The sequence below is a fragment of the Barbus barbus genome (genome assembly GCF_936440315.1).
Source record: "Barbus barbus genome assembly, chromosome: 9".
Taxonomy (NCBI): Eukaryota; Metazoa; Chordata; class Actinopteri; order Cypriniformes; family Cyprinidae; genus Barbus; species Barbus barbus.
In genome coordinates, this window is record NC_136737.1 from 31,146,634 (window position 1) to 31,159,133 (window position 12,500).

The 12,500-nt window shown below is 40.6% G+C and overlaps 1 protein-coding gene across 2 annotated transcripts in view; it reads left to right on the plus strand.

The window, feature by feature from the left end:
- Positions 1 to 1,254: 1,254 nt before the first annotated feature.
- LOC306874678 (kinesin light chain 1-like) overlaps positions 1,255 to 12,500 on the plus strand; it is a 36,851-nt gene continuing 25,605 nt past the window's right edge. Inside the window, exon 1 of one of the 2 annotated variants that reach the window (XM_079424882.1) lies at positions 1,255 to 1,428. The gene's annotated coding sequence lies outside the window, so the exon portion shown is untranslated. The remainder of the gene's footprint in view (positions 1,429 to 12,500) is intronic. The other variant, XM_079424883.1, reaches the window with a different exon arrangement.

Genomic DNA, 12,500 nt, shown 5'->3' on the forward strand with positions numbered 1-12,500 from the left:
GCTGTATGGATTACCAATGTTCACGCTCATCTTTTCTCTTTGTAGTTCTTTCTGACTTCTATCTTCAGACCTTTTTCAGCTTCTTCGGCCTAAATCATGATAATAACTGTCTATATAGTCCGTTCTCTTCACTTTTTGCTCTTCACATCTCCATGTAAACAACAAAAACATGAATTTGTGGAAAAGGTGTGGGAATTTCGTGGGGTGTTTCATCATCGTCAACTACTGGCCTGGCTTCATTAGCACAGAGGGGGGTTTTTTCTTCTTTGTTTGTTTGTTTTGTTTTGTTTGCTCCAATGAAACAAGTTTTACTTAATTTTTTGTGCTATTTTACTCATTCTGAATGGTCCAAGAATGCACATCAATTAGGACAAAAAAACTCGATGTGGGTGCTTCCACCACACAAGAATAGGGATGAAAACTTCAAAGTAGGCACACCACAGCTCCAGAGATATAGAAGTATTTAATTATTTATGCATTTTTTTTATTCTATCCTTACATTTTATTCCTTAATTACAGTCATGTTTACAAACACTCATAGAAAGTACACAAATCTGTATCATGTATGATTGTGCTGCATTGTAATTAAAGCAGAGCTCATCTCAGTGTTGAAGCTCAGCTGGGACTGATGTTTAGTCCTTCACATGGCCTTGTGTGATTCTTTGGAGCACATGAATGATCCATTATATCTGTTATGCATACAGTAATTATAGCTGCTTCTTATTAAACCATTTAGAATAATTAAATAACTGACTGAAGCTATGGAATTGATTATAAAAAGGCCAATAATAAAATTCCATGTCAACTTGAATATTTGTAAAAGCAGTTTTTAAGTCACGTGCACTTCTGTGTTCTGCCCGCAGATGGCAGTGAAATCACAGTAGACTGTGTTTTATTATTTTTCTGTTAATAAATACCAACCCGGAGATTGATATGTGATGTGTGAACCTCATAGATACCAAACACACTGATTGAAGACTAAGTGTAATTCCAGCATGATTTATTTGCCTTAAATTAAATTTATCTGTAAATTATCAGAGTTTTTCCTCTAGAGGTCTAGTTTATGAATATTTATTATGTGACGTTTGATGTTGCTTGGTAATTTTCCTGAAATGTCCAGTCACACAGTCTCATTAATATTCATAACCGAGTGTCCAGCGTCCTATCAGTCGAAGCGCCGCCCACTTACTGCTTCCAGCCAATCAGTAAAGCCCGTCACGCTACCTCATTAATATTAATGAGCCAGCCTTCTCCGTAGTAGGATTGGCTGAGCGCAGCCGCAGAAAGTGCGCAGTGCCGGTCCATCTCTCGGTGCTGCTGACCTCTCCTAGCCCGCTTCTGGACACGGGATGTGTTTTCTCTCAGCTCGGCCTTGATTCAACACGGTGTCGGACATTAGTGCAGTGGACGCAGCGGGGATCGTAACAGGTATGTTATGATATGTTAATGAGAGTGTCTCAGTGTTAATACTCCGAGGTAATCGTTGTATTCATACTGTAATGTTCAGTTTGCATTTAAAAGGGTGTGTTATATAGGGGAAAAGGCTCTTAACCGCGGTTTTCTGTGGTAGTGTTAGTAATATGCTTGTGCTTTCTGTCATAAACTCAGATGATTGTACAGTGACCTATGGACTGTGTCTCGCATGCATCAGCAGTTATGCATCAGGACAACACCCCATCCTCACACTCATCCCATGCACATAAACACCTGGAATACAGATCTAATGCCTGCTCTGTCTAACAACACCCTATACACACTTGCACACTCATAAACACTCAGTTCAGTAATGTTTACTGTCTCTGACTACACCCTGGCACTGTTAGATCATCACACAAACACATTTCTGCTGCTTCTAGTGTTCAGACATGTTCTTACACTCTGCTTCATGTGCTAACATCTATATTAATTAGTTTTATTCAGAAATATAAGCATTATGACCTGACTCAGGACTGGTTGCACCAGTAATCCAGTTATTATTACAAGAAATAATTAAAAAAATACAGGTAATTAGAAAAAGACACATTCTAAATAAGATACACAGAATACATTATAATGTAAATACTCCTAAATATAAATACAAATTATAAATACAAAAAAGGAGTAAAGAGTAAACACTATACAACAATTTACACAGTTCTTTATGCATTATACAGTGATATGCTGTAATGAACAGCACTGCAATACTTATTTCTGAATTAAAATTCAGTTTGATGTTGTTTTTGGAAGATAATTCAAAAATGGATTGATATCATAATGAAGTAAATAAAATAAATAAATCAATCAAAAGTTTATAAAATATTTGAACAAAACCGCTTATTGATATTTGAAAAAATGTTTGTCTGGCTGTTCACAGTAACGTGATGCAACAAACATCCAGAAACATATGGAGAAAATAAAACACACACCCACAAATTACAAAATGACACATAAACAAGATATGCCATATGTATTAAATTCAACAATATTTGAAAGAGTAAGCACTAAACAACAGTCTATATAATTCTTTATATATTAGGGACATATTATAAACAAGATGCACTATATATGAAGAGTTAATTTGCAAAAATAGATCATATACATTAGTATATAATTCTATGGATTTAAGATTAGGTTTTAACATAAACCTATATTTTGAGTTAATCTCAGACCAGGGGCGTTGCTCTACAGGGGCACAGGCTCCCATTACTTTTCCTATCACTTTTTTCTTGAAAGCCTGCTGTGTGCAAGAAGTGTGCAACACAATGCACTGTACAAACTACCATTGCTTAAACTACTATTCTTACAGTGCAACAATACTAAGGAAGGTAAATATGTATGTTTGAACATTTCTAAGTATCTTTAATATACTTAACATGAATATTTACATTGTTTACGGCATTAATGGCATACACTGTATGGAAATAATAAAAGCAGGGATAATTGTTTCTTGCACATCTGCATTCTTCTACATTACACAATGATAACAATGAATAATTACATCTTTTCAAGAATTTACAATTACAATATTTCAAGAAACCAGTCATTTTATGGCTGCAACTAAAACAAAGAGCATATTTAATCTAGAAACAAACAAACAAAGGCATTCCCCGGTTTCTCAGCCAAGTCCAAACAAGGTTGGTTCATTTTTTGAGCATTTAATTGCACTGCCTATAATAGCACCAGAGGCTTGCGGTGGTGTTTTAAAATGTATATATATATATATATATATATATATATATATCCAGGTGCTGGTCATAAAATTAGAATATCATGAAAAAGTTGATTTATTTCAGTAATACCATTCAAAAAGTGAAACTTGTATATTAGATTAATTCATTACACACAGACTGATATATTTCAAATGTTTATTTCCTTTAATTTTGATGATTATAACTGACAACTAATGAAAGTCCCAAATTCATTATCTCAGAAAATTAGAATATCAATTAAGACCAATGCAAAAAAAATGATTTTTAGAAATGTTGGCCAACTGAAAAGGATGAACATGAAAAGTATGAGCATGTACAGCACTCAATATTTAGTTGGGGCTCCTTTGGCCTGGATTACTGCAGCAATGCGGCGTGGCATGGAGTCGATCACTCTGTGGCACTGCTCAGGTGTTATGAGAGCCCATGTTGCTCTGATAGTGGCCTTCAGCTCTTCTGAATTGTTGGGTCTGGCGTATTGCATCTTCCTCTTCACAATACCCCATAGGTTTTCTATGGGGTTAAGGTCAGGCGAGTTTGCTGGCCAATCAAGAACAGGGATACCATGGTCCTTAAACCAGCTACTGGTAGCTTTGGCAGTGTGTGCAGGTGCCAAGTCCTGTTGGAAAATGAAATCTGCATCTCCATAAAGTTGGTCAGCAGCAGGAAGCATGAAGTGCTCTAAAACTTCCTGGTAGACGGCTGCGTTGACCTTGGACCTCAGAAAACACAATGGACCAACACCAGCAGATGACATGGCACCCCAAATCATCAATGACTGTGGAAACTTTACACTGGACCTCAAGCAACGTGGATTATGTGCCTCTCCTCTCTTCCTCCAGACTCTGGGACCTTGATTTCCAAAGGAAATGCAAAAATTACTTTCATCAGAGAACATAACTTTGGACCACTCAGCAGCAGTCCAGTCCTTTTTGTCTTTAGCCAAGGCAAGACGCTTCTGACGCTGTCTCTTGTTCAAGAGTGGCTTGACACAAGGAATGCGACAGCTGAAACCCATGTAAGTAAGTAAAATTTATTTGTCACATACATAATCATACAGAGTATAACCAGCAGTGAAATGTATGTATTATAGGAAGAGATACAGCGTGACATGAGGAGAGGGGGGAGAAAAAAAAAATTCACAGACTATATTCTTATGAGAATACAGTGTGAGAACAGAAAAAACACCCCAGCAACAAAAAGCACATAGTCAATCAACAACATAGTCACACGACTGCAACAGGGGAGTAATCCAGTTCCGGCAAGCAGCCATCCGGTCCTGCAGCCATTCTCGGCGCCGGTCGGACCCGCGTGTCAGGCTGGCGGAACAAAGCGGCGAAGGCAAGGGATCGGGGGTAGGAGGTGAATGCATATCTGTGTGTATGCGTATGTGTGTGTATGTGCCTGTGGAGCCGCCACGCTGGCATTCAAATCAAGTTGTCTCAGTCCGCAGAATGTGATGGCGACACAGCACGTTGCTATGGAGACAGCCTTGATCAGGACCCAGACAGAGTCAACAATCTGCAGGTGTCTGTGGAAGGGTGGAAGGAATGCAAGAGCGTCACCCTGCAGTGCTCTTCCCGGGTTGTTTCCCAACACGACCTTGTCCGAGGCCGTGCTGTTTTGAGAGAGCCGAAAGAAGATAAGATTGTTTAGTCTTGGTGTGAGTAGCCGTATTCCAATTTTCACAGCACCTCTCTTCCTCCAAATCCATCAATTTTTCTTTTCAAATCCGAAAGCTTCTCCGTGATAGTCTCCATATTGCGGTTAATAGTCTCAGTCTCTGAGCTGACCGCTCTGCCCACTGCTTCAATCATAACGGGCAGCCTAGTGAGGCTTTTGACAGCTGTACCCGTTTCCTGAATTTTACGATAACCCAGGGCAAAGCCTAATCCAATCAGCAGAAGACCTGTTATCATGGTTCCGAATAGGTAGATATCTTCAATGTCCTCCACGGAAAGAGCCGCCAGACACACGACCCGCCACCTTTCCCATGCGTCCATCGTATATCCAGCTGCGAACGTCCCACTGGGACAATCAGGTTCCCCTAAACTTCTCATTGAGAAAATTGTGTCAATTGCATTGAGAGACCAGTTGATCAAATCCATGATTTTTCAGTTTGGAGAGCAGTGCAGAGAGAGTCTCTCAGGTATTAGACAATAGACAATAGACGAGACGAGAGAGCAAAGCAGGGAAGGGAAGGTAAGGGAAGGAGAGGGAGAGAAAAAATGCGACCGCCTTCGCTGAGAGCCAAACGAGAATAAGTCTTGCATATGTCTGTGCGTAGTGGTTCTTGAAGTACTGACTCCAGCTGCAGTCCACTCTTTGTGAATCGCCCCCACATTTTTGAATGGGTTTTGTTTCACAGTCCTCTCTAGGGTGCGGTTATATCTATTGCTTGTACACTTTTTTCTACCACATCTTGTCCTTCCCTTCGCCTCTCTATTAATGTGCTTGGACACAGAGCTCTGTGAACAGCCAGCCTCTTTAACAATGACCTTTTGTGTCTTGCCCTCCTTGTGCAAGGTGTCAATGGTCGTCTTTTGGACAACTGTCAAGTCAGCAGTCTTCCCCATGATTGTGTAGCCTACAGAACTAGACTGAGAGACCATTTAAAGGCTTTTGCAGGTGTTTTGGGTTAATTAGCTGATTAAAGTGTGGCACCAGTTGTCTTCAATATTTAACATTTTCACAATATTCTAATTTTCTGAGATACTGAATTTGGGACTTTCATTAGTTGTCAGTTATATGAATATATAATGAATGAATCTAATATACAAGTTTCACTTTTTGAATGGTATTACAGAAATAAATCAACTTTTTCGTGATATTCTAATTTTATGACCAGCATCTGTATAAATCCATGTACCCGTTACAATTTTTTTTTCGTATCAAGTAATCAAAATTATTTTTATTTTATATTTTAAATAATAATTATACATTTCATAGTGTTTTTATGCATTTTTCCATTTATTCCAAAATAATAATGAAAGGCAGTTACAATTTGAACAATATTTTGGAAAGACTTCATTAGTTAGGCTAACATTAGTTAACATGAACTAATAATGAACAATACAACATTTATTGATCTTAGTTAGATGCTATTTACATGAAGTGAGAATAACTATAGATTCAATTTACACTATGTTAAAATAGCAGGATGTTCTGCTATTTATACTACTTATTTAAAATAGTGGCAATTATCTGCACATTAGTATTGTAGAACATTATAAAATGCAATAATAACATTGAGAGTAAATTATCATTTTAATTCAAATTGAAGTCTGGTTGATCTGATGATACTCAGAATGAAATGTCATGTGGTGCGACTCCCCAAAATGTAATGATATTTATGAAGATGTTCAAGTTGTAGGGAATTTAAGTGTAAACTTTTGTTGAAAATAGTAAAAAAGTATTTTCAAACTGTATTAAGACCAATATGAATACCACTTTGTTTTACATTCAATTTTTCCTTTTTAATTTGATAAATTATTATTTGTCATCGGCCCAGATACATTTGAAGCGTGCAGGTAAGGACTTGCCTGTAATATGCATTAGAGGCCATAAGTCACATCTAGCTCCAGCCTGTTATTGAATTCAGAAGACTGGAGGAAGCAAACCCTGCCCCATTGACTCATGATTGGTGAATCACAAAGCTGACTGTAGGTTTTCAGGAAACAACATACTGCTTTTGTATCAGGTTTCAGCATCTAGAGAATTGCATTGATTGAAATCTTCATTCAGTGTAGTAACAGTCACAAGGCATGCAGCAGTTTAAAGACTGAATCCACAGGGATTGACAATGGCACTGACAGCATAAATGTAGAGGATCCAATGATATTATGTATATATTAGTTATGTATAAAAAAAAAATATTTTCTCATTACTGTAATAAGAGTAATAATGGAATTTTTCTGCATGAAGATAATTTTCTTTAATGTAACACGAAATGTTTACAGAAAACAAAGGCCATTTTTCTTTACCCTTAGTCATAATAACATAATACTGAACCAATACTGTAAGTTTTAATAGCACAGCCATCACTGCACATCCACCTTGTGTTTTCCATCTCTCAGATTTCATCACTGATTCAATATTTGTGTTCTATTTCTGTTTCATTGTTGCCATGGATATTGGAGAGGGATGAGTGGTTAGTTCAGTAGAGGCATTCACACATACATTCACTCAGTCTGAACAGATTTTAAAACACTTGTCGACTTTGTAAATGGTTACAGAGAAAGACTGGGCATCATAAACTAAAATACTGAAGATCACACATTAAAAGACTTTCAAGTTGTTCCAAACACAACAAACTCATGCAGAAACATGCATTGTGTGAAAATGAATGTCACGCATATGCACATGTTTGATATTGGATGGAATTATGGTCTGAAGCTAAAAGATCTGATACTGTGACGATCATAGACTACCAGATTTCTTTTTTTTTTAATCTGTCAATTTAAACTGCCCAAAATCTACCAACTGACCATGACTTTCAGCAACTATAACATGGACTAAACTGAGGCAAAAATCTGGGCAAAAGTCACGTTGTGTTTTCCAGCCTTAATTTTCCAAACTGTTCACCTTAGTAGTGAAAAAATGCCATCCAAGATGTAGATGAGTTTGTTTCTTCATCAGATTTGTAGAAATATAGCATTGCATCACTTGGTCAGTAATGGATGCTCTGCAGTGAATGGGTGCCATCAGAATGAGAGTGATAAAAACATCACAATAATCCACTTGTGAAGCAAAAACCTGCTTGATTGTAAGATTTCTTAACTTCAAACAGTTGCTTTTGATTAAAATACAAGTGCATAATCCATAATAACCCTTCCTCCAGTGAAAAAGTGAGCCATCTCGTCTGAATCAGAAGAATATTTTTGTCCAGAAGTGATGGATTTGTTTCTCACAAACTCACAGCTTTTGTCTTCTCAAGACATTAACTGATAGACTGGAGTGGTGTGGATTATTGTGATGTTTTTATCAGCTGCTTGGACTCTCATTCTGACGGCACCCATTCACTGCAGAGCATCCATTGCTGAGACACTGATGCAATGCTACATTTCTCCAAATCTGAGGAAGAAACAAACTCATCTACATCTTGGATGAACTGAGTGTGAGCATATTTTCAGCCAAATTGACATTTTTTTTCAGGTGAACTGTTTCTTTAATGTTGTAGTTTACACAAAAGGCCTCAACAGTGGGGATTTTTATTTCTAACAGCTGTGCCTTGTCTTAGTTGTTCCTTCCTGTTTAATCATTAATAGATGACTAGCAGCAGAGCAAGGTTTTGTAAGTAAATGATTTTCATTGTGGGAATTAACAGATAAAAGGCATAGTCACATTAATTAATGATATATAAATAAATAATCTTCTTTGGATGTTTGTGTGTGATTTCATCACACTGTTCTATTAAAGCCTGTTGATCCATTATAGAGCATTTATTCATTGTTTTTTTATTTTAATAAATGGTTATTATAAGACAGAAAGGACTATTATCCATCATGTGATTGGTCAGTGTTTTGGATGCAAGGCTTTATTGATTGAATGTGATGACATGACCTACTGGAGGCTGAATGGATGGGTATTACAGCAGGAGACTGATGTTGTCAGGGTGAAGCTTTACACCCAGCTGATATTAAAACTCAAAGCTACTTGTTCTGATAAGCTTGGTCAATTAATCAAATAGGGCTGCCACTGTCATGAAATTTAGTTGAATTATAGCACGATTGATCATTTATAATTGTTTCCTTCCTACATTTATTTAACTGTCTGTTTAAGACTGATACACAAAGATATTTTTTTTTAATTTATTGGTACCAGTCAGTAGCCCATAGATTGTTTTTGTCATCAACTAATGCTTTAACATGCTCTGTTTTGTTTCAGTCAGTTGGTCTGTGTTCGTGAGATCCCTTGCTTAGTCAATCATCCTGTTCACCTTTTGTCTGAATAATTATCTCATTAGTTCCCTTTTAAGCCCTCAGTTATCCCCTAGTCTCTGTCTGTTCTTGTTTGTAGATTTTCTCTGAAGATGTTCCTGTTTCCTGAGCACTTGTGATTAAAAGTATTTCCTTACAGCTCCTGGGTGGTTATTATCCAGCTGCTCTGCCTGGAGTAGAGGGACTGTTCGCTGGAGGACCATACCAAGGACTTTTTAGATCTGTCATGCCTCACGCAGTATCCTGATTGGTCAAAGGCACACCTTCCAGGGAACGGTCCCAGAGAGGACTTTGCCGCTTTCGTGGAGTAGTTGCTGGTGAACAACAGTTCAGGGTTCACCATCTGCCTCGTGGAGGAGGATTTCACGAGCTCCACTCCAAGTTCAGAGCCCAGCTGGCCACCTTCCCCAAGCTGCACGGAGCTGATGCCAGAGCCTACTGCAGACATGGAGACTGATCCTGCCGCAATGATAGCGCCAGAAAGAGTAATAAATGTGTCCATAACCTTGGAGCCCGAGCCTGATCTTACGTCTGACAAGGCGCACATGCTGGCAATATCGGCCATCCCTGAGGGAATACTTGTGGAGTACTAGGGCATGGAGGGAAGCCCCGCCCACACTCCTGCCACTGAGGGTGAGCTGCAGCTGGCCTCTGGAATAGTAGATGTTTTTGAAGAGGATGTGTCCCTATTTCTCCCGTCTTCACTGGTTCCATCCAGTCCAGAGTTTTCTACGTCTCCTGAGTCTCTGCTGGTTCAGCCCAGCCCAGTATCTCCTGAGTCTCCATGGGTTCCACCAAGCCCACAATCTCCTGAGTCTCTGCTGGTTCAGACCAGAATATCCTGTGTCCGCTGGTTCTGCCCAGTCCAGTATCGCCTGAGTCTCCACTGGTTCCACCCAGCAAGGAATCTCGCGAGTCTCTGCTGGTTCAGCCCAGCCCAGCTTAGCCCAGAATATCCTGTGTGTCCGCTGGTTCCACCCAGCCCTGAATCTCCTGAGTCTCCACTGGTTCCACCCAGCCCAGAATCTCCTGAGTCTCTGCTGGTTCAGCCCAGCCTAGCCCAGCCCAGAATATCCTGTGTGTCCACTGGTTCCACCCAGCCCTGAATCTCCTGAGTCTCCACTGGTTCCACCCAGCCCTGAATCTCCTGTGTCTCCGCTGGTTCCGCCCAGCCCAGAATCTCCTGAGTCTCTGCTGGTTCAGCCCAGCCCAGAATATCTTGTGTCTCTGATGGTTCAGCCCAGCCCAGAATATCCTGTGTCTCCACTGGTTCCACACAGCCCAGAATCTCCTGAGTCTCTGCTGGTTCAGCCCAGCCTAGCCCAGCCCAGAATATCCTGTGTGTCCACTGGTTCCACCCAGCCCTGAATCTCCTGAGTCTCCACTGGTTCCACCCAGCCCTGAATCTCCTGTGTCTCCGCTGGTTCCGCCCAGCCCAGAATCTCCTGAGTCTCTGCTGGTTCAGCCCAGCCCAGAATATCTTGTGTCTCTGATGGTTCAGCCCAGCCCAGAATATCCTGTGTCTCCACTGGTTCCACACAGCCCAGAATCTCCTGAGTCTCTGCTGGTTCAGCCCAGCCCAGAATATCTTGTGTCTCTGATGGTTCAGCCCAGCCCAGAATATCCTGTGTCTCCACTGGTTCCACACAGCCCAGAATCTCCTGAGTCTCTGCTGGTTCCGGCCAGCTCCTGTTTTCCTGTGTTTCCTCCTGGCCTGCCTCTCTCGCCTCCTCTCCTAAAACCAGCCAGTTCCTCAGCCCTGCCTCCACTGATTCCTGTCAGTCCCTCAGCTAATCCTTAGTCAGCGTCATACGAGTCTCCACCTCCAGCCACTGAGCCCCGGACTCCACCTCATCCCTCTGACCCATTGGCTCCGCTTTGGTTCCATGTGCCCTCATCTCCACTGTGGCCCGTCATCCCAATGGCTCTGCCGGGGTACATTGTTCCTTCACCTCTACCTTGGTCAATCATTGACCTGCCTCCATCACATGATTTCACTCCCCTGCCTTTGCCATGTCCCTTGATCCCTCTGGCTTCAGCGGGCTTCTCTTTCCCTCCGGCTCCACCGTGGTCTTCCGGGTCCCCGCCTTCGCCTCTGTCTCATGAGCCATCAGCTCCACCGTGGGCCTCCAGACCTGCGGTGTCACCTTGTCTCCGTCTCTGCTCAGCCCCACCTGGGTCTCCAGCTCCATCTCCGTCATTCGTCCTCAAGATTCTTTCCGTCAAGCCGTTGGCACCATGGCTCCTCCCATCTTTGACTCCTCCCTGGGCCTCGTCCATGCTGACCTCTGGTTCAACATCTGGCTCCTCCTGCTCCTGGCTTCTCCATGGTTCCTCCCACCCTCCTCTCCCTCATGGACTAGTTTATTGGAGTTGGTTTTGTTTTGTTTTGCTTTCCCACCCTCCTTCCTAAGCTGGACTATTTTATGGCGCAAGGATGCACCATCTGGGAGAGGGAGCTGCTGTAACATATATGCTCAGTTTTCTGTTGTATTGTGTTTTGTTTCAGTAAGGTTTTTGTGTTTATGAGTTCATTCCCTTGTTTAGTTATTCATCCTGTTCACCTGTTGTCTGATTAATTATCTCATTAGTGCCCTTTGTGCTTATAAGCCCTCAGTTCTCCCTTTGTCTCTGTCCGTTCTTATTTGTAGATTGTGGTTTCCTCCTAAATTGTTCCTGTTTCCTGAGCACTTGTGATTAAAAGTATATTTTCTGACTATTCCTCGTCAAGAGAGTTTCTACAATACCAAATTATGTAACAAATGCTTGTTCTAAAAACACTAATAATTTAATTACATTGTTAATGAAGTGTGATCTTTAGCACATCTAAAATTTAATATTAATTTTTCATGATGTATATTATAAGGTTTTGATGTCTACATTACCGAGTCTTATTTTAAATTTATATTTGTGCTGTCAGAATTAGCGCATTAACGCAGGTAATTAATTTTTCCAGTTTAATGGTGTTAAAAATATTTAACACAGGTAACGCAGGGGCAGAGCTAGGGTTGACCACCTCACTCACAACTGCTTCTGTCTCTTTTTTCTTGACAAGAATTGTATTTATTTAGATGCAGAACATCTTTACGACCACATAAAACAGGAGGCTTTTCAGATGTGCACTCCACTTCGCCTCGAAACAGTGAAATTGACAAGCACATTAGAACAACAGTGAACTGTGGTCAGATGAGATGTTGTCAGACCATATGTCGGTAAAAACTAATTTTCCTCTCCTGTCTGCTGTTATACTGTTCAAGTAGCATGTGCTCTTCAACTGCAAGCACAGTGTGCGCTGTAGCCTGTGTCATTTCATATTAACGAATGAAACAACGAGCATGCGTGTCAGATTTGCATCATGTTTAGTAGCCAAATAATC